This window comes from Tripterygium wilfordii, chromosome 22 (genome assembly GCF_013401445.1).
Source record: "Tripterygium wilfordii isolate XIE 37 chromosome 22, ASM1340144v1, whole genome shotgun sequence".
Classification (NCBI taxonomy): Eukaryota; Viridiplantae; Streptophyta; class Magnoliopsida; order Celastrales; family Celastraceae; genus Tripterygium; species Tripterygium wilfordii.
The window spans coordinates 8,566,711-8,587,502 of NC_052253.1; the positions used below are offsets into that span (position 1 = coordinate 8,566,711).

General features: G+C 38.5%; 1 long non-coding RNA gene across 1 annotated transcript; it reads right to left on the reverse strand.

Moving 5' to 3' along the window:
• Positions 1 to 11,203: 11,203 nt before the first annotated feature.
• On the reverse strand, positions 11,204 to 18,558 carry LOC119991908. Its single transcript, XR_005466293.1, has 3 exons — positions 18,497 to 18,558; positions 16,406 to 16,409; positions 11,204 to 11,615 (listed from the first exon to the last, which is right to left on the reverse strand). It is a non-coding gene; the product is annotated as an uncharacterized LOC119991908 (long non-coding RNA).
• Positions 18,559 to 20,792: the final 2,234 nt, after the last annotated feature.

Consider the following 20,792-nt stretch of genomic DNA (forward strand, 5'->3'; position numbering starts at 1 on the left):
AACGCCAAATGCTCGTGTATGGAGGGAGTTGAGCAAATCGAAAGCATCAAAGTGGACCTTTGCACTCTATTTAGAGTTCCTAGAAGTCTAGCATGCTAATTTAGCTCTCGTGCAATGTTTCGTAAGCTAAAGAGGCCAATAGACAGAGTTATGTTTCAAATTGCACAAAAACGTCAAATGCTCGTCTATGGAGTGGGTTGAGCAATTCCAAAGCATCAAAGTGGACCTTTGGACTCTATTTAGTGTTCTTAGAAGTCTAGCATGCTAGTTTAGCTTTCGTCCAATGTTTCGTAAGCTAAAGATGCCAATAGACCAAGCTATGATTCAAATTGCACAAAAACGCCAAATGCCCGTGTATGGAGGGAGTTGAGCAATTCGAAAGCATCAAAGTAGACCTTCGCACTCTATTTAGAGTTCCTAGAAGTCTAGCATGCTAATTTAGCTTTCGTGCAATGTTTCGTAAGCTAAAGAGGCCAATAGACCAAGTTATGTTTCAAATTGCACAAAAACGTCAAATGCTCGTCTATGGAGTGGGTTGAGCAATTCCAAATCATCAAAGTGGACCTTTGGACTCTATTAGTGTTCTTAGAAGTCTAGCATGCTAGTTTAGCTTTCGTGCAATGCTTCGTAAGCTAAAGATGCCAATAGACCAAGCTATGATTCAAATTGCACAAAAACGCCAAATGCTCGTGTATGGGGGGAGTTGAGAAATTCCAAAGCATCAAAGTGGACCTTTGGACTCTATTTAGAGTTCCTAGAAGTCTATCATGCTAATTTAGCTTTCGTGCAATGTTTCGTAAGCTAAAGAGGCCAATAGACCAAGTTATGTTTCAAATCGCACAAAAACGTCAAATGGTCGTCTATGGAGGGAGTTGAGCAATTCCAAAGCATCAAAGTGGAACTTTGTACTCTATTTAGAGTTCTTAGAAGTCTAGCATGCTAGTTTTGCTTTCGTGCAACGTTTCGTAACTAAAGATGCCAGTAGACCAAGCTATGATTCAAATTGCACAAAAACGCCAAATGCTCGTGTATGGAGGGAGTTGAGCAATTCGAAAGCATCAAAGTGGACCTTTGCTTTCTATTTAGAGTTCCTAGAAGTCTAGCATGCTAAATTAGCTTTCGTGCAATATTTCGTAAGCTAAAGAGGCCAATAGACCAAGTTATGTTTCAAATTACACAAAAACGTCAAATGCTCGTCTATGGAGTGGGTTGAGCAATTCCAAAGCATCAAAGTGGACCTTTAGACTCTATTTAGTGTTCTTAGAAGTCTAGCATGCTAGTTTAGCTTTCGTGCAATGTTTCGTAAGCTAAAGATGCCAATAGACCAAGCTATGATTCAAATTGCACAAAAACGCCAAATGCTCGTGTATGGAGGGAGTTGAGCAATTCGAAAGCATCAAAGTAGAACTTCGCACTCTATTTAGAGTTCCTAGAAGTCTAGCATGCTAATTTAGCTTTCGTGCAATGTTTCGTAAGCTAAAGAGGCCAATAGACCAAGTTATGTTTCAAATTGCACAAAAACGTCAAATGCTCGTCTATGGAGTGGGTTGAGCAATTCCAAATCATCAAAGTGGACCTTTGGACTCTATTAGTGTTCTTAGAAGTCTATCATGCTAGTTTAGCTTTCGTGCAATGCTTCGTAAGCTAAAGATGCCAATAGACCAAGCTATGATTCAAATTGCACAAAAACGCCAAATGCTCGTGTATGGGGGGAGTTGAGAAATTCCAAAGCATCAAAGTGGACCTTTGGACTCTATTTAGAGTTCCTAGAAGTCTAGCATGCTAATTTAGCTTTCGTGCAATGTTTCGTAAGCTAAAGAGGCCAATAGACCAAGTTATGTTTCAAATCGCACAAAAACGTCAAATGGTCGTCTATGGAGGGAGTTGAGCAATTCCAAAGCATCAAAGTGGAACTTTGTACTCTATTTAGAGTTCTTAGAAGTCTAGCATGCTAGTTTTGCTTTCGTGCAACGTTTCGTAACTAAAGATGCCAGTAGACCAAGCTATGATTCAAATTGCACAAAAACGCCAAATGCTCGTGTATGGAGGGAGTTGAGCAATTCGAAAGCATCAAAGTGGACCTTTGCTTTCTATTTAGAGTTCCTAGAAGTCTAGCATGCTAAATTAGCTTTCGTGCAATATTTCGTAAGCTAAAGAGGCCAATAGACCAAGTTATATTTCAAATTACACAAAAACGTCAAATGCTCGTCTATGGAGTGGGTTGAGCAATTCCAAAGCATCAAAGTGGACCTTTGGACTCTATTTAGTGTTCTTAGAAGTCTAGCATGCTAGTTTAGCTTTCGTGCAATGTTTCGTAAGCTAAAGATGCCAATAGACCAAGCTATGATTCAAATTGCACAAAAACGCCAAATGCTCGTGTATGGAGGGAGTTGAGCAATTCGAAAGCATCAAAGTGGACCTTTGCACTCTATTTAGAGTTCCTAGAAGTCTAGCATGCTAATTTAGCTTTCGTGCAATGTTTCGTAAGCTAAAGAGTCCAATAGACCAAGTTATGTTTCAAATTGCACAAAAACGTCAAATGCTCGTCTATGGAGTGGGTTGAGCAATTCCAAAGCATCAAAGTGGACCTTTGGACTCTATTTAGTGTTCTTAGAAGTCTAGCATGCTAGTTTAGCTTTCGTGCAATGCTTCGTAAGCTAAAGATGCCAATAGACCAAGCTATGATTCAAATTGCACAAAAACGCCAAATGCTCGTGTATGGGGGGATTTGAGCAATTCCAAAGCATCAAAGTGGACCTTTGGACTCTATTTAGAGTTCCTAGAAGTCTAGCATGCTACTTTAGCTTTCGTGCAATGTTTCGTAAGCTAAAGAGGCCAATAGACCAAGTTATGTTTCAAATTGCACAAAAACGTCAAATGGTCGTCTATGGAGTGGGTTGAGCAATTCCAAAGCATCAAAGTGGACCTTTGGACTCTATTTAGTGTTCTTAGAAGTCTAGCATGCTAGTTGAGCTTTCGTGCAATGTTTCGTAAGCTAAAGATGCATATAGACCAAGCTATGATTCAAATTGCACAAAAACGCCAAATGCTCGTGTATGGAGGGAGTTGAGCAATTCTAAAGCATCAAAGTGGACCTTTGGACTCTATTTAGTGTTCTTAGATGTCTAGCATGCTAGTTTAGCTTTCGTGCAATGTTTCGTAAGCTAAAGATGACAATAGACCAAGCTATGATTCAAATTGCACAAAAACGCCAAATGCTCGTGTATGGAGGGAGTTGAGCAATTCGAAAGCATCAAAGTGGACCTTTGCACTCTATTTAGAGTTCCTAGAAGTCTAGCATGCTAATTTAGCTCTCGTGCAATGTTTCGTAAGCTAAAGAGGCCAATAGACAGAGTTATGTTTCAAATTGCACAAAAACGTCAAATGCTCGTCTATGGAGTGGGTTGAGCAATTCCAAAGCATCAAAGTGGACCTTTGGACTCTATTTAGTGTTCTTAGAAGTTTAGCATGCTAGTTTAGCTTTCGTCCAATGTTTCGTAAGCTAAAGATGCCAATAGACCAAGCTATGATTCAAATTGCACAAAAACGCCAAATGCTCGTGTATCGAGGGAGTTGAGCAATTCGAAAGCATCAAAGTGGACCTTTGCACTCTATTTAGAGTTCCTAGAAGTCTAGCATGCTAATTTAGCTTTCGTGCAATGTTTCGTAAGCTAAAGAGGCCAATAGACCAAGTTATGTTTCAAATCGCACAAAAACGTCAAATGGTCGTCTATGGAGGGAGTTGAGCAATTCCAAAGCATCAAAGTGGAACTTTGTACTCTATTTAGAGTTCTTAGAAGTCTACCATGCTTGTTTAGATTTCGTGCAACGTTTCGTAAGCTAAAGATGCCAATAGACCAAGCTATGATTCAAATTGCACAAAAATGTCAAATGCTCGTCTATGGAGGGAGTTGAGTAATTACAAAGCATAAAAGTGGACCTTTGCACTCTATTTAGAGTTCCTAGAAGTCTAGCATGCTAATTTAGCTTTCGTGCAACGTTTCGCAAGCTAAAGATGCCAATAGACCAAGCTATGATTCAAATTGCACAAAAATGTCAAATGCTCGTCTATGGAGCGAGTTGAGGAATTCCAAAGCTTCAAAGTGGACCTTTGTACTCTATTTAGATTTCTTAGAATTCTAGCATGCTAGTTTAGCTTTCGTGAAACGTTTAGTAGGATAAAGATGCCAATAGACCAAGTTATGATTCAAATCGCAAGAAAACGTCAAAAGCTCGTTTATGGGGCGAGTTGAGCAATTGCAAAGCTTCAAAGGGGACTTTTGTACTCTATTTAGTGCTCTTAGAAGTCTAGCATGCTAGTTTAGCTTTCGTGCAATGTTTCGTAAGCTAAAGATTCCAGGAGACCAAGTTATGATTCAAATTGCACCAAAACGTCAAAAGCTCGTCTATGGAGGGAGTTGAGGAATTCCAAAGCATCAATGTGGACCTTTGTACTCTATTTAGATTTCATAGAAGTCTAGCATGCTAGTTTAGCTTTCGTGAAAAGTTTAGTAAGCTAAAGATGGCAATAGACCAAGCTATGATTCAAATTACATGAAAACGTCAAAAGCTCGTCTATGGAGAGAGTTGAGCAATTCCAAAGCATCAAAGTTGACCTTTGTACTCTATTTAGTGCTCTTAGAAGTCTAACATGCTAGTTTAGCTTTCGTGCAACGTTTAGTAAGCTAAAGAAGCCAATAGACCAAGTTATGATTCAAATTGCACGAAAACATCAAAAGCTCGTCTATGGAAGGAGTTGAGCAATTCCAAAGCATAAAAGTGGACCTTTGTACTCTATTTAGTGCTCTTAGAAGTCTAGCATGCTAGTTTAGCTTTCGTGCAATGTTTCGTACGCTAAAGATGCCAATAGACCAAGCAATGATTCAAATTGCACAAAAACGTCAAATGCTCGTCTACGGAGCGAGTTGAGCGATTCCAAAGCATCAAAGTGGACCTTGGTACTCTATTTAGATCTCTTAGACGTCTAGCATGCTTGTTTAACTTTCGTGCAACGTTTCGTAAGATAAAAATTCCAATAGGCCAAGCTATTATTCAAATTGCATAAAATGTTCAAATGCTCGTCTATGGAGGGAGTTGAGCAATTCCAAAGCATAAAAGTGGACCTTTGTACTCTATTTAGTGCTCTTAGAAGTCTAGCATGCTAGTTTAGCTTTCGTGCAATGTTTCGTACGCTAAAGATGCCAAAAGACCAAGCAATGATTCAAATTGCACAAAAACGTCAAATGCTCGTCTACGGAGCGAGTTGAGCGATTCCAAAGCATCAAAGTGGACCTTGGTACTCTATTTAGATCTCTTAGACGTCTAGCATGCTTGTTTAACTTTCGTGCAACATTTCGGAAGCTAAAAATTCCAATAGGCCAAGCTATTATTCAAATTGCATAAAATGTTCAAATGCTCGTCTATGGAGGGAGTTGAGCAATTCCAAAGCATAAAAGTGGACCTTTGTACTCTATTTAGTGTTCTTCGAAGTCTAGCATGCTACTTTAGCTTTCGTCCATCGTTTCGTAAGCTAAAGATGCCAATAGACCAAGCTATGATTCAAATTGGACAAAAACGTCAAATGCTCGTCTATGGAGGGAGTTGAGCAATTCCAAAGCATCAAAGTGGACCTTTGCACTCTATTTAGTGTTCTTAGAAGTCTAGCATGCTAGGCTAGCTTTCGTGCTATGTTTCGTAAGCTAATGATGCCAATAGACCAAGTTACGGTTCAAATTGCACAAAAACGTCAAATGCTCGTCTATGGAGGGAGTTGAGCAATTCCAAAGCATCAAAGTGGACCTTTGTACTCTAGTTTGTTCTCTTAGACGTCTAGCATGCTTGTTTAACTTTCGTGCAACGTTACGTAAGCTAAAAATTCCAATAGGCCAAGCTATTATTCAAATTGCATAAAATGTTCAAATGCTCGTCTATGGAGGGAGTTGAGCAATTCCAAAGCATAAAAGTGGACCTTTGTACTCTATTTAGTGTTCTTCGAAGTCTAGCATGCTACTTTAGCTTTCGTCCATCGTTTCGTAAGCTAAAGATGCCAATAGACCAAGCTATGATTCAAATTGAACAAAAACGTCAAATGCTCGTCTATGTAGGGAGTTGAGCAATTCCAAAGCATCAAAGTGGACCTTTGTACTCTATTTAGTGTTCCTAGAAGTCTAGCATGCTTGTTTAGCTTTCGTGCAACGTTTCGTAAGCTAAAGATGCTAATAGACCAAGCTATGATTCAAATTGCACAAAGATGTCAAATCCTTATCAATGGAGGGAGTTGAGCAATTCCAAAGCATCAAAGTGGACCTTTGCACTCTATTTAGAGTTCCTAGAAGTCTAGCATGCTAATTTAGCTTTCGTGCAATTTTTCGTAAGATAAAGAGGCCAATAGACCAAGCTATGATTCAAATTGCACAAAAACGTCAAATGGTCGTCTATGGAGGGAGTTGAGTAATTCCAAAGGATCAAAGTGAACCTTTGCACTCTATTTAGTGTTCTTAGAAGTCTAGCATGCTAGGTTAGCTTTCGTGCTATGTTTCGTAAGCTAAAGATGTCAATAGACCAAGTTATGATTAAAATTGTATAAAAATGTCAAATGCTCGTCTACGGAGGGAGTTGAGCAACTCCAAAGCGTGAAAGTGGACCTTTGTACTATATTTAGTTCTCCTAGAAGTCTAGCATGCTTGTTTAGCTTTCGTGCAATGTTTCGTAAGCTAAAGATGCCAATAGGGCAAGCTATGATTCAAACTGCACAAAAACGTCAAATGCTCATCTACGAAGGGAGTTGGGCAATTCCAAAGCATCAAAGTGGACCTTTGCACTCTATTTAGAGTTCCTAGAAGTCTAGCATGCTAATTTCGCTTTCGTGCAATGTTTCGTAAGCTAAAGAGGCCAATAGACCACGCTATGATTCAAATTGCACAAAAACGTCAAATGCTCGTCTATGGAGGGAGTTGAGCAATTCCAAAGCATCAAAGTGGACCTTTGCACTCTATTTAGTGTTCTTAGAAGTCGAGCATGCTAGGCTAGCTTTCGTGCTATGTTTCGTAAGCTAATGATGCCAATAGACCAAGTTACGGTTCAAATTGCACAAAAACGTCAAATGCTCGTCTATGGAGGGAGTTGAGCAATTCCAAAGCATCAAAGTGGACCTTTGTACTCTATTTTGTTCTCTTAGAAGTCTAGCATGCTTGTTTAGCTTTCGTGCAACTTTTTGTAAGCTAAAGATGCCAATAGGCCAAGCTATGATTCAAATTGCACAAAAAAGTCAAATGCTCATCTATGGAGGGAGTTGAGCAATTCCAAATCATCAAAGGGGACCTTTGGACTCTATTTAGTGTTCTTATAAGTCTAGCATGCTAGTTTAGCTTTCGCGCAATGTTTCGTAAGCTAAAGATGCCAATAGACCAAGGTATGATTCAAATTGCACAAAAAGTCAAATGCTCGTCTATGGAGGGAGTTGAGCAATTCCAATGCATCGAAGTGGACCTTTGCACTATATTTAGAGTTACTAGAAGTCTAGCATGCTAATTTAGCTTTCGTGCAATTTTTCGTAAGCTAAATAGGCCAATAGACCAAGCTATGATTCAAATTGTATAAAAATGTCAAATGCTCGTCTATGGAGGGAGTTGAGCAATTCCAAAGCATCAAAGTGGACCTTTGTACTCTATCTAGAGTTCTGAGAAGTCTAGCATCTTAGTTTAGCTTTCGTGCAACGTTTCGTATGCCAAGGATGCCAATAGACCAAACTATGACTAAAATTGAACGAAAACTCGAAAGCTCTTCTATTGAGGGAGTTGAGCAATTCCAAAGCATCAAAGTGGAGATTTTTACTCTATTTAGTGTTCTTGGAAGTCTAGCATGCTACTTTAGCTTTCGTGCAATGTTTCGTAAGATAAAGATGCCAATTGACCAAGTTATGTTTCAAATTGCACAAAAACGTAAAATGCTCGTCTATTGAGGGAGTTGAGCAATTCCAAAGCATCAAAGTGTACCTTTGGACTCTATTTAGTGTTCTTATAAGTCTAGCATGCTAGTTCAGCTTTCGTGCAATGTTTCGTAAGCTAAAGATGCCAATAGACCAAGCTATGATTCAAATTGCACAAAAAGGCCAAATGCTCGTCTAGGGAGGGAGTTGAGCAATTCCAAAGCATCAAAGTGGACCTTTGCACTCTATTTAGTGTTCTTATAAGTCTAATATGCTAGGCTAGCTTTCGTTCTATGTTTCGTAAGCTAAAGATGCCAATAGACCAAGTTACGGTTCAACCTTCACAAAAACGTCAAATGCTCTTCTATCGAGGGATTTGAGCAATTCCAAAGCATCAAAGTGGACCTTTGTACTCGATTTTGTTCTCTTAGAAGTCTAGCATGCTTGTTTAGCTTTCGTGCAACATTTCGTAAGCTAAAGATGCCAATTGGCCAAGCTATGATTCAAATTGCACAAAAACGTCAAATGCTCGTCCATGGAGGGAGTTGAGCAATTCCAAAGCATCAAAGTGGACCTTTGTACTCTATTTAGTTCTCTTAGAAGTCTAGCATACTTGTTTAGCTTTTGTGCAACGTTTCATATGCTAAAGATGCCAATAGGCCAAGCTATGATTCAAATTGGATAAAAATGTCAAATGCTCATCTATGGAGGGGGTTGAGCAATTCCAAAGCATCAAAGTGGACCTTTGTACTCTATTTAGAGTTCGTAGAAGTCTAGCATCTTAATTTAGCTTTCGTGCAACGTTTCGTACGCCAAGGATGCTAATAGACCAAGCTATGACTGAAATTGAACGAAAACTCAAAAGCTCTTCTATTGAGGGAGTTGAGCAATTCCAAAGCATAAAAGTGGACCTTTGTACTCTATTTAGTGTTCTTCGAAGTCTAGCATGCTACTTTAGCTTTCATCCATCGTTTCGTAAGCTAAAGATGCCAATAGAACAAGCTATGATTCAAATTGGACAAAAACGTCAAATGCTCGTCTATGTAGGGAGTTGAGCAATTCCAAAGCATCAAAGTGGACCTTTGTACTCTACTTAGTGTTCCTAGAAGTCTAGCATGCTTGTTTAGCTTTCGTGCAACGTTTCGTAAGCTAAAGATGCCAATAGACCAAGCTATGATTCAAATTGCACAAAGATGTAAAATCCTCATCATTGGAGGGAGTTGAGCAATTCCAAAGCATCAAAGTGGACCTTTGCACTCTATTTAGTGTTCTTAGAAGTCTGACATGCTAGGCTAGCTTTCGTTCTATGTTTCGTAAGCTAAAGATGCCAATAGACCAAGTTACGGTTCAAATTGCACAAAAGCATCAAATGCTCTTCTATGGAGGGAGTTGAGCAATTCCAAAGCATCAAAGTGGACCTTTGTACTCTATTTTGTTCTCTTAGAAGTCTAGCATGCTTGTTTAGCTTTCGTGCAACGTTTCGCAAGCTAAAGATGCCAATTGGCCAAGCTATGATTCAAATTGCACAAAAACGTCAAATGCTCGTCCATGGAGGGAGTTGAGCAATTCCAAAGCATCAAAGTGGAACTTTGTACTCTATTTAGTTCTCTTAGAAGTCTAGCATGCTTGTTTAGCTTTTGTGCAACGTTTCATATGCTAAAGATGCCAATAGTACAAGATATGATTCAAATTGCATAAAAATGTCAAATGCTCGTCTATGGAGGGGGTTGAGCAATTCCAAAGCATCAAAGTGGACCTTTGTAATCTATTTAGAGTTCGTAGAAGTCTAGCATCTTAGTTTAGCTTTCGTGCAACGTTTCGTATGCCAAGGATGCTAATAGACCAAGCTATGACTGAAATTGAACGAAAACTCGAAAGATCTTCTATTGAGGGAGTTGAGCAATTCCAAAGCATCAAAGTGCAGATTTGTACTCTATTTAGTGTTGTTAGAAGTCTAGCATGCTACTTTAGATTTCATGCAATGTTTCGTAAGAGAAAGATGCCAATTGACCAAGTTATGTTTCAAATTGCACAAAAACGTCAAATGCTCGTCTATGGAGGGAGTTGATCAATTCCAAAGCATCAAAGTGGACCTTTGGACTCTATTTAGTGTTCTTAGAAGTCTAGCATGCTAGTTCAGCTTTTGTGTAATGTTTCGTCAGATAAAGATGCCAATAGACCAAGCTAAGATTCAAATTGCACAAAAAGGCCAAATGCTCGTCTATGGAGGGAGTTGAGCAATTCCAAAGCATCAAAGTGGACATTTGCACTCTATTGAGAGTACCTAGAAGTCTAGCTTGCTAATTTAGCTTTCGTGCAATGTTTCGTAAGCTAAATAGGCCAATAGACCAAGCTATGATTTAAATTGCACAAAAATGTCAAATGCTCCTCTATGGAGGGAGTTGAGCAATTCCAAAGCATCAAAGTGGGCCTTTGTATTCTATTTAGAGTTCTTAGAAGTCTAGCATGCTAGTTTAGCTTTCGTGCAACGTTTCGTAGGGTAAAGATGCCTATAGACCAAGTTTTGTTTCAAATTGCACAAAAACATCAAATGGTCGTCTATGGAGGGAGTTGAGCAATTCCAAAGCATCAACGTGGACCTTTGCTCTCTATTTAGTGTTCTTAGAAGTCTAGCATGCTGCTTTAGCATTGATGCAATGTTTCGTAAGCTAAAGATGCCAATAGACCAAGCTATGATTCAAATTGCACAAAATCGTCAAATGCTCGTCTGCGGAGGCAGTAGAGCAATTCCAAAGCATCAAAGCGGACCTTTGTACTCTATTCAGAGTTCTTAGATGTCACGCCCCGATCCGCGAAGCGTGAAGAAGAGACAAATACACAAAAACCAACACACCAAACATAACCACGTGTATATCACACGTGTTCCATCCAAACCAATATAAACCATATAAACTTTACCAAAAATTTCGGCAGCATCTCCCCATAAATTGAGGAAACCCACCTGTAATCAGGTCACATACAAAGACCAAAAACACTTCTAAAATCATCAACATCCACCGACCCGTAGGTCCACCATCAAACACATATCCCATCATCATCATCAAACACACCCTACGGCCACCACTTCCGGCCAACAAAATCAACACCATACATCAATGTACATAAACTACTAAAACATATCAACATCACACCATACATATATATAAGTTCACACGCACGTGGCAAATAAACACAAAAGTCCAGGCCACCTCCGTCACGCGTCCTCCTGCTGATCCGCAGCCTGTGCACTAGATTTTGTCTCACCTGTGGAGAGGGAAAGTAGATAGGGTGAGCGCAGAAGGCTCAGTAGGGACAAAACAAAAGAGCACAAGTAAAGAATAACAAGGCTGAAAAAGTAACAACGAGTAACCGATGCAACAATATGCAATGCAAAACTAATGCACCCGATCAACCCAACCGAACCTCCATATCCACCTCCAATGACACCCAAGCCGGCGAATCAGATTCCCGCCCTGTGGCGATAAGCCGACGAGAATCCACCCGCACTACCTCTCTCTCTAGCATCCAACCAAAACCAGTCATCCAACATCGTAAATCACAAACCACTAGAGAGAAGGTTGGCACACATGTGGTCACAACCACTCACAACTGGCCCCATGATGATATCTCAGCCTGCCACACCTGGCCTAGCATCAAATAACTAGCCAGCGTGCAGTAATAAATACCGCTACGGGAATCTGATTCGCCTAACGTGCCCCAAATAACATCCAACACCTAACGTGAGCTCGGGACCATCCTCGGGACCCACCATGCATCTAATGTAAATTCCTGAAATTCATGCCGTTCGTGCAACATATATATATACAGAAACATTCATACATCATGATGCATGAAGAATCACATAATGCCCGATTTATGACCAAGCATTTCAAGGGCTATGAATATTCAACAATAACATTTCAGAGTAGCATTTATATAGAGGAAACAATGGTAAGCATGCAAGGCTTGTTTCCCCTCGGAAATGATCGAGACGGAAACCAAAGCTTACCATTCAAGCAATTCGGTGGCCTGAAAGTGTTTCGAAATAAAAGGGCAAGAAATCCCTACCTCGATAGCGGTACACAAAATAGTTAACCGTCTACAGTCTCAAGTCCAACTCCTCGATCACCTATACCAATATACCAGTTTCATATTGGTGAATAATCAATCACAATTTGTACAAATCCAAATTATCCTTGTACTCTTGAAGATGAAATTACCATTTTATCATTTTATCAATATTACCAAATTACCCTTGACTATATCACCAAAATATCACTAACATTTTTTATTGAGTTGCATGCATGCAACCCGATCACCAACTCGGTCACTATTCATACTATTCATTCGACAACTACCAATGACACCACCGTGGGTGTGGTTGTGATCGTATCATTGTCGTGATTATTATGATTGTGATTCAGCGATCCAACGTCAACCGTACAAACTAGTATGACGACTCAAAGGTAAACTATTCTAAGTTGAGTAAACTTATTTAAATAAATAATACATTCTAGAAAACAATAAACTACTATGATATATTTTACTACCATTAACATGATTATATAAAATGTTGAATTAATATTATATTCACCAATTAATTAAAACTATACTCAGTACTATACCTGCACGTATGTATACTCGTATTTATGACGTAATTTCTGGGATGCTCCAACGTTGCCCGTATGGATCCAAAAACATCGCCAACATGTTCAGAACAGCAAAACAAGTTAGAATAGAACTTCGGGATCGCTGGAAAATGAAATTCCAGGCGGGTCAAAACCGGGTCAAATTGACCCATTTCGGGTCAAACTTGAATCTCCGGCATCCGGGGGTTGTTTCGGCAGGAACTGGGTTGGGGATTGTAGCCCATGGTCTTGTGAGTTGTTTGCTACCAACGACACGCCGGATCGTCGCCGGAGTTCACCAGATCGATGGTGGAAAGTGGCGGCTCCTCCACGACTTCAAGAGGATTTTTCTACCATTTTACGGCTTTTCGTCGGACAAGAAGGGTTGGGCTTTGCTGCTCGGGACCTGGGGGTTCTTTTGGGACCATCGGTGGCGAGTTTGGTGTCCGGACGGCAAGCTTTGGGTGGTTGGCCGGTGGTTTGTGCGTGGAAGGAGAAGAGATGAGTTTGGGTTCTTTTTGCAATTTTTAATTCTTCATGTCTTTTTGTTAATTTTTCTAAATACAGTAAACTACCATCTTTGCCCCCACCCTTTTAAGAAATTTTCAAAATAACCAAGCTTTAATTTCACAAATGCCACCCAATTATGAAGTCCCTAAAATACCCCCACCGCCTGTTTCATTTACAAACATACCAGTAATGTATTTACGATTATGCCATTTTGACTGTTAATTAGTTTTTCTAATACAGTTTAGATTAGATTCTGGATCCGATTTAAGTCCGATTCACACCATTTTTAAACCGACACTTCCACAATCAAATTCCTCAATTAATTTATAGATTTTTTTTCATTCTTAATTACCTTTATTTTGATTCAGGTTTATTTTTCTGGGCAGGGTATTACATCCTCCCTCCCTTATAAAAAATTTCGTCCCCGAAATTTAAAACGTACGTGTAGACGCAATAAAAACAAATACTTTCTCCTCATTTCGAACTCTAACTCATACGTGGCCTACTCCATTCTATGGGGTTGCCACAACACCTTCATAAAAGGTTTCGTACTCGATCGAGTGACCGTCTCTTGCTTATCAAGAATCATTAACGGCTGCACAATGTAAGTCATGTCCACTGCTACGTCTATTGTAAATAAGTCCAATTTGACTCGTACTTCTGAAGCATCGACACATAAAATACATTATGTACATTGGATAATCGCCATAAAAGAACTAAATGATAAACGACTGGTCCTACTCGCTCTAGAATCTCAAAGGTTCAATTAACCGTGGTGTACGTATCATGCCTACCGAACACCTTGTCACTCTCAACATTATGAATCAGGTAGTATTTTACACTTTCATGTAATATAACATCTAACTTTCGCTATTATTATTATTAATATTAATTTACTTCATATTCTGTCACATTCCATTGACATTTTCACTTCCACTTCCACTTCATTTTCCTCATCATTCATCTTTTTTTTTTTTATAAGTTATTTCGAACTATAATGCGGGCGGTATACTCTTGTGCCACAAATTATTAACATTAATTCCAACAAATGCTTGTCAGTTCACATATAAGGTATACTACTATTTTAATCAACCTTTCTAATTCGAATTTATAGTCCTCAAATTCTTTGAAACATAAGCTTTAACCCCTTAACAATTGGCATGTTCAATTTCATCCTTATTGAAACTTCGATTCAATCTTTTCTAATTATCGGGGTTTCACATTCTTCCCCTAAAACTATTTTGTCCTCGAAATTAAACTGTAACGTGAGTGTGACAAACAAAGCTGGATAGTTGGCCCACATATTCAACTCCAAATTCTAAGATATTATTACATCAGACAATTACTCCAAGTCATTATTACTAATATATTTCAACAATCAAAACGACTAGTATCTAAAATATCACATACATCAATCCCCCAAAAATGAACCAGTCTTAGCATAATTATTAATACTCCATGATATATCTTCAACTTAAAGGTACCCTAAAATACATTTAAGTACACCTTCAATGCATTATCAAATTTCCACGATTCAATAAGATATGTAGACCTAAAATCTTGCAATACATTGAAGCATATTAACTATCATTTGGTTTCAATTTGCTATCTAGGGTCGAAAAGACGGTCAAAACTCATTTACATTTCACACACCAATAGTCAAAACCAATAACCACAAAATTGAACAACTTTATATCCAATTTTTTATCCACCATAGATTCTCGTAGAAATTGCAATTATCAAGTACTAACAAAACTATGGAATTAAGTCACCGTACGATGCAAACTAAATCATCACACAATCAAAACACCCAACGGTTCAATTCTATCAACCAATTCTAATAATCACAAAATCTCTTGATGAACTCTTATAACCACAACCGCATCATTTAAATATATAGCTGCATTAACCCATATAAATATATCCATACTACTCTATCTAACTTTCCGTCGATGCCATAACCTTGAAGATATTTTAATACGTATATCTCATTCATCTTAATGAACTATGTTCATACAGTACTCACAACCAATATCACAAAATCACTCTCAACATTAAATCCATCGAAACAAACTACCTCCAAGCGTTATCAAATTCAGTTTTTTTATTTTTTTTATTTTTTTTTTTAATTTTTTTTTTTATAGAATCAATATTCTGTCTACACAATAACAACTTTCCCAACACCTCAATCATACCGTAACCTACACACATACTTCCATAATCATAATTCATTACCCTTTGACTCCAACCAAGTTCTAGAATAGTATAGCTCAATCACCGATCAATACTCACGAACTAATAATCATCATCTTTAGTCATAAATAAACATTTATACCACTGTATGCTTCAAAGAAATGAACCGATCAAACTAACCCATCAATTGACAACGTTCACATTAACTCCAAGAAAATCAAATTATGAAAGACCCTACAAAATCGTACAAACCCAAGTTGTGCCAAGTTATGACAACATCAACCAAACCTCATCCCCTGTACCACAAGTACTTATAATAAACAATGTACCACCATGTCTACGTCTCTTTAATCTACCCAAATAATGCCAAAAATTTCCCAAAGTTAATACAAATAACTTTTATTTGTTTACCTATAACGTTTATCAAACAGAATCATCAAATCACCAATCGTCTAGTATATCCAATATCACTTTGGATCGTTCTCTTATCATAAAATAAATTAATTTCTAAATAACTCCTTTCATCACTATATCATCACATACAACTTTTTTATTCAGACATCAAAGATATATAATACTTAAATCATTTAAGTCATACCTTACATTTCACATAATGTATTGATCATCAATATTTTCCCAAATCTCACCTGACTTCTTCTTTAAGTGATTACTTTGGCTCCCTCAGCAAGAGTTTTCAACTCAAACATGAATTTTAGTATTTTCAAACTATCCACACAAGATTTCAACAACACAAAAATTTCCTCTTTTGTTTTCCACTTAAAATTATAATTCAAAATACCAACCCTTTAGTATGAATATGCTTATTATTTTTATTATGAATTAGGAAGTATAGGAAAACACTTCCATGTTTCTCACATTTCCAAACCGTTTCAAAATTGTTATTATTTCATATGAAATCTCTGATATTAACTATATACTCAACCTCGGTCTCGAGCTCCAAAGCCTTCAGAACATACTTTACCTCTACCAACTCTCTCGTATCCATGATTTTGGAACACTCAAGAGAAAACATCTCTATCATATCAATCCACAATAATATCCTAATCAATAACAAAATTTTTACATCTACCCGATCTAGAAACGTGTCACAACATCCCTAATAACCTACATTCCTCTCTAGAACTACTTACCTCGAGGAAGGTATGAGTTTCATCTTCAACTCCTAGAAAAATTGCTCACAATTGCCCTATTATATGAAAGGAATCCCTTATTGCGTAAGGCGAGTCAATGACATTACAATTCGTGGGAGATCGTAAATGAAATATACGTGGTATCCTGCTAATCCCAAAAAGCTACATATCTCGATCACATTCTTAGACATCTGCCTTTTCAATACTACCTCCATTTCAGATAAACTGATTCCTACTCGCTCCTGAGAAATCACATGTCCTAAAACTTTCATTACAATTACCCAAATTTCACATGTACTTAACTCTGCAAGCAACTAATGCTCCCCAGAGTTTACAAAAAATTTTATTAATTTTAAATTATTATTATTATTATTATTTTTTCTTTTAAAATGTTTCCTCATTAGCTGAAGGCGAATAAATCAAAATGACATCATCAACACTATAACAGACTAATCGAAATACGAATGAAAGATTTACAATATCAATTCTCTATACCCTGCACAAGTCTTGATTAGCCTAAATTGCATTGCCAAAATCTCATAGTCCCCATACGGAGTCCTAAATGCTATCTTCAAAATATCCCTTTCCCAAATCTTCGACTAATGGTATCTTGACCTAAAATATACCTTCGAATAATATTAAACTCTTTCAATTGGTCAACCAAGTCATTTATTCTCAGCATTAGGTACTTGTTTCTCTACAGTCACCCAATTTAGTTGCCAATAGTTCACAAATTTGTACCATTGCATCTTTCCTTTTCAAAACCAATATTCGCAAAAATTAGACGTATTAGCGAAGCAACAAATATAGCCTAAACTTCTCAATGTCTAACATTATCTGCAATAAGATCACATACTTCATCAACAGTATGTGCATTCTTGGTTCTCGATCTTATCCTATCTCGAATGCCAAAACATCCACTAAGCCTTGTCCTCCATCACTCCCCCAACCACGAAATCGATCAATGCGAGGATCTCTACTTATATATATCACACAAATAACCCAAAAAAAATTTAGCCAAATAAATATCGAGGATTTACGGGAATATAGAAACATACCGGATCAGCATAGGTCGTGACGTGGCCTGGAGAACCATACATAATCACAACACAACAAACAGCACCCACACATATGCATACTGACCCACTCCCTAGGTCCTACACAGAGCCAACCTAGGCTCCGATACCAAATTGTCACGCCCCGATCCGCGAAGCGTGAAGAAGAGACAAATACACAAAAACCAACACACCAAACATAACCACGTGTATATCACACGTGTTCCATCCAAACCAATATAAACCATATAAACTTTACCAAAAATTTCGGCAGCATCTCCCCATAAATTGAGGAAACCCACCTGTAATTAGGTCACATACAAAGACCAAAAACACTTCTAAAATCATCAACATCCACCGACCCGTAGGTCCACCATCAAACACATATCCCATCATCATCATCAAACACACCCTACGGCCACCACTTCCGGCCAACAAAATCAACACCATACATCAATGTACATAAACTACTAAAACATATCAACATCACACCATACATATATATAAGTTCACACGCACGTGGCAAATAAACACAAAAGTCCAGGCCACCTCCGTCACGCGTCCTCCTGCTGATCCGCAGCCTGTGCACTAGATTTTGTCTCACCTGTGGAGAGGGAAAGTAGATAGGGTGAGCGCAGAAGGCTCAGTAGGGACAAAACAAAAGAGCACAAGTAAAGAATAATAAGGCTGAAAAAGTAACAACGAGTAACCGATGCAACAATATGCAATGCAAAACTAATGCACCCGATCAACCCAACCGAACCTCCATATCCACCTCCAATGACACCCAAGCCGGCGAATCAGATTCCCGCCCTGTGGCGATAAGCCGACGAGAATCCACCCGCACTACCTCTCTCTCTAGCATCCAACCAAAACCAGTCATCCAACATCGTAAATCACAAACCACTAGAGAGAAGGTTGGCACACATGTGGTCGCAACCACTCACAACTGGCCCCATGATGATATCTCAGCCTGCCACACCTGGCCTAGCATCAAATAACTAGCCAGCGTGCAGTAATAAATACCGCTACGGGAATCCTATGGACTAGGACCATCACAAGGCTCCTATCCATCATCCACGCACGTGCCCCAAATAACATCCAACACCTAACGTGAGCTCGTGACCATCCTCGGGACCCACCATGCATCTAATGTAAATTCCTGAAATTCATGTCGTTCGTGCAACATATATATATACAGAAACATTCATACATCATGATGCATGAAGAATCACATAATGCCCGATTTATGACCAAGCATTTCAAGGGCTATGAATATTCAACAATAACATTTCAGAGTAGCATTTATATAGAGGAAACAATGGTAAGCATGCAAGGCTTGTTTCCCCTCGGAAATGATCGAGATGGAAACCAAAGCTTACCATTCAAGCAATTCGGTGGCCTAAAAGTGTTTCGAAATAAAAGGGCAAGAAATCCCTACCTCGATAGCGGTAAACAAAATAGTTAACCGTCTACAGTCTCAAGTCCAACTCCTCGATCACCTATACCAATATACCAGTTTCATATTGGTGAATAATCAATCACAATTTGTACAAATCCAAATTATCCTTGTACTCTTGAAGATGAAATTACCATTTTATCATTTTATCAATATTACCAAATTACCCTTGACTAAATCACCAAAATATCACTAACATTTTTTATTGAGTTGCATGCATGCAACCCGATCACCAACTCGGTCACTATTCATACTATTCATTCGACAACTACCAATGACACCACCGTGGGTGTGGTTGTGATCGTATCATTGTCGTGATTATTATGATTGTGATTCAGCGATCCAACGTCAACCGTACAAACTAGTATGACGACTCAAAGGTAAACTATTCTAAGTTGAGTAAACTTATTTAAATAAATAATACATTCTAGAAAACAATAAACTACTATGATATATTTTACTACCATTAACATGATTATATAAAATGTTGAATTAATATTATATTCACCAATTAATTAAAACTATACTCAGTATTATACCTGCACGTATGTATACTCGTATTTATGACGTAATTTCTGGGATGCTCCAACGTTGCCCGTATGGATCCAAAAACATCGCCAACATGTTCAGAACAGCAAAACAAGTTAGAATAGAACTTCGGGATCGCTGGAAAATGAAATTCCAGGCGGGTCAAAACCGGGTCAAATTGACCCATTTCTGGTCAAACTCGAATCTCCGGCATCCGGGGGTTGTTTCGGCAGGAACTGGGTTGGGGATTGTAGCCCATGGTCTTGTGAGTTGTTTGCTACCAACGACACGCCGGATCGTCGCCGGAGTTCACCAGATCGATGGTGGAAAGTGGCGGCTCCTCCACGACTTCAAGAGGATTTTTCTACCATTTTACGGCTTTTCGTCGGACAAGAAGGGTTGGGCTTTGCTGCTCGGGACCTGGGGGTTCTTTTAGGACCATCGGTGGCGAGTTTGGTGTCCGGACGGCAAGCTTTGGGTGGTTGGCCGGTGGTTTGTGCGTGGAAGGAGAAGAGATGAGTTTGGGTTCTTTTTGCAATTTTTAATTCTTCATGTCTTTTTGTTAATTTTTCTAAATACAGTAAACTACCATCTTTGCCCCCACCCTTTTAAGAAATTTTCAAAATAACCAAGCTTTAATTTCACAAATGCCACCCAATTATGAAGTCCCGAAAATACCCCCACCGCCTGTTTCATTTACAAACATACCAATAATGTATTTACGATTATGCCATTTTGACTGTTAATTAGTTTTTCTAATACAGTTTAGATTAGATTCTGGATCCGATTTAAGTCCGATTCACACCATTTTTAAACCGACACTTCCACAATCAAAATTTTCAATTAATTTATAGATTTTTTTTCATTCTTAATTACCTTTATTTTGATTCAGGTTTATTTTTCTGGGCAGGGTATTACATTAGAAGTCTAGCATGCTAGTTTAGCTTTCGTGCAATGTTTCGTAACGTAAAGATGCCAATAGACCAAGTTTTGTTTCAAATTGCAAAAAAACGTCAAATGCTCGTCTATGGAGGGAGTTGAGCAATTCCAAAGCATGAAAGTAGACCTTTGGACTCTATTTAGTGTTCTTAGAAGTGTGGCATGCTAGTTTAGCTTTTGTGCAATGTTTCGTAAGCTAAAGATGCCAATAGACCAAGTTTTGTTTTAAATTGCACAAAAACGTCTAATTCTCGTCTATGGAGGGAGTTGAGCAATTCCAAAGCATGAAAGTGGACCTTTGGACTCTATTTAGTGTTCCTAGAAGTCTAGCATGCTAGTTCAGCTTTCGTGCAATGTTTCGTCAGCTAAAGATGCCAATAGACCAAGCTAAGATTCAAATTG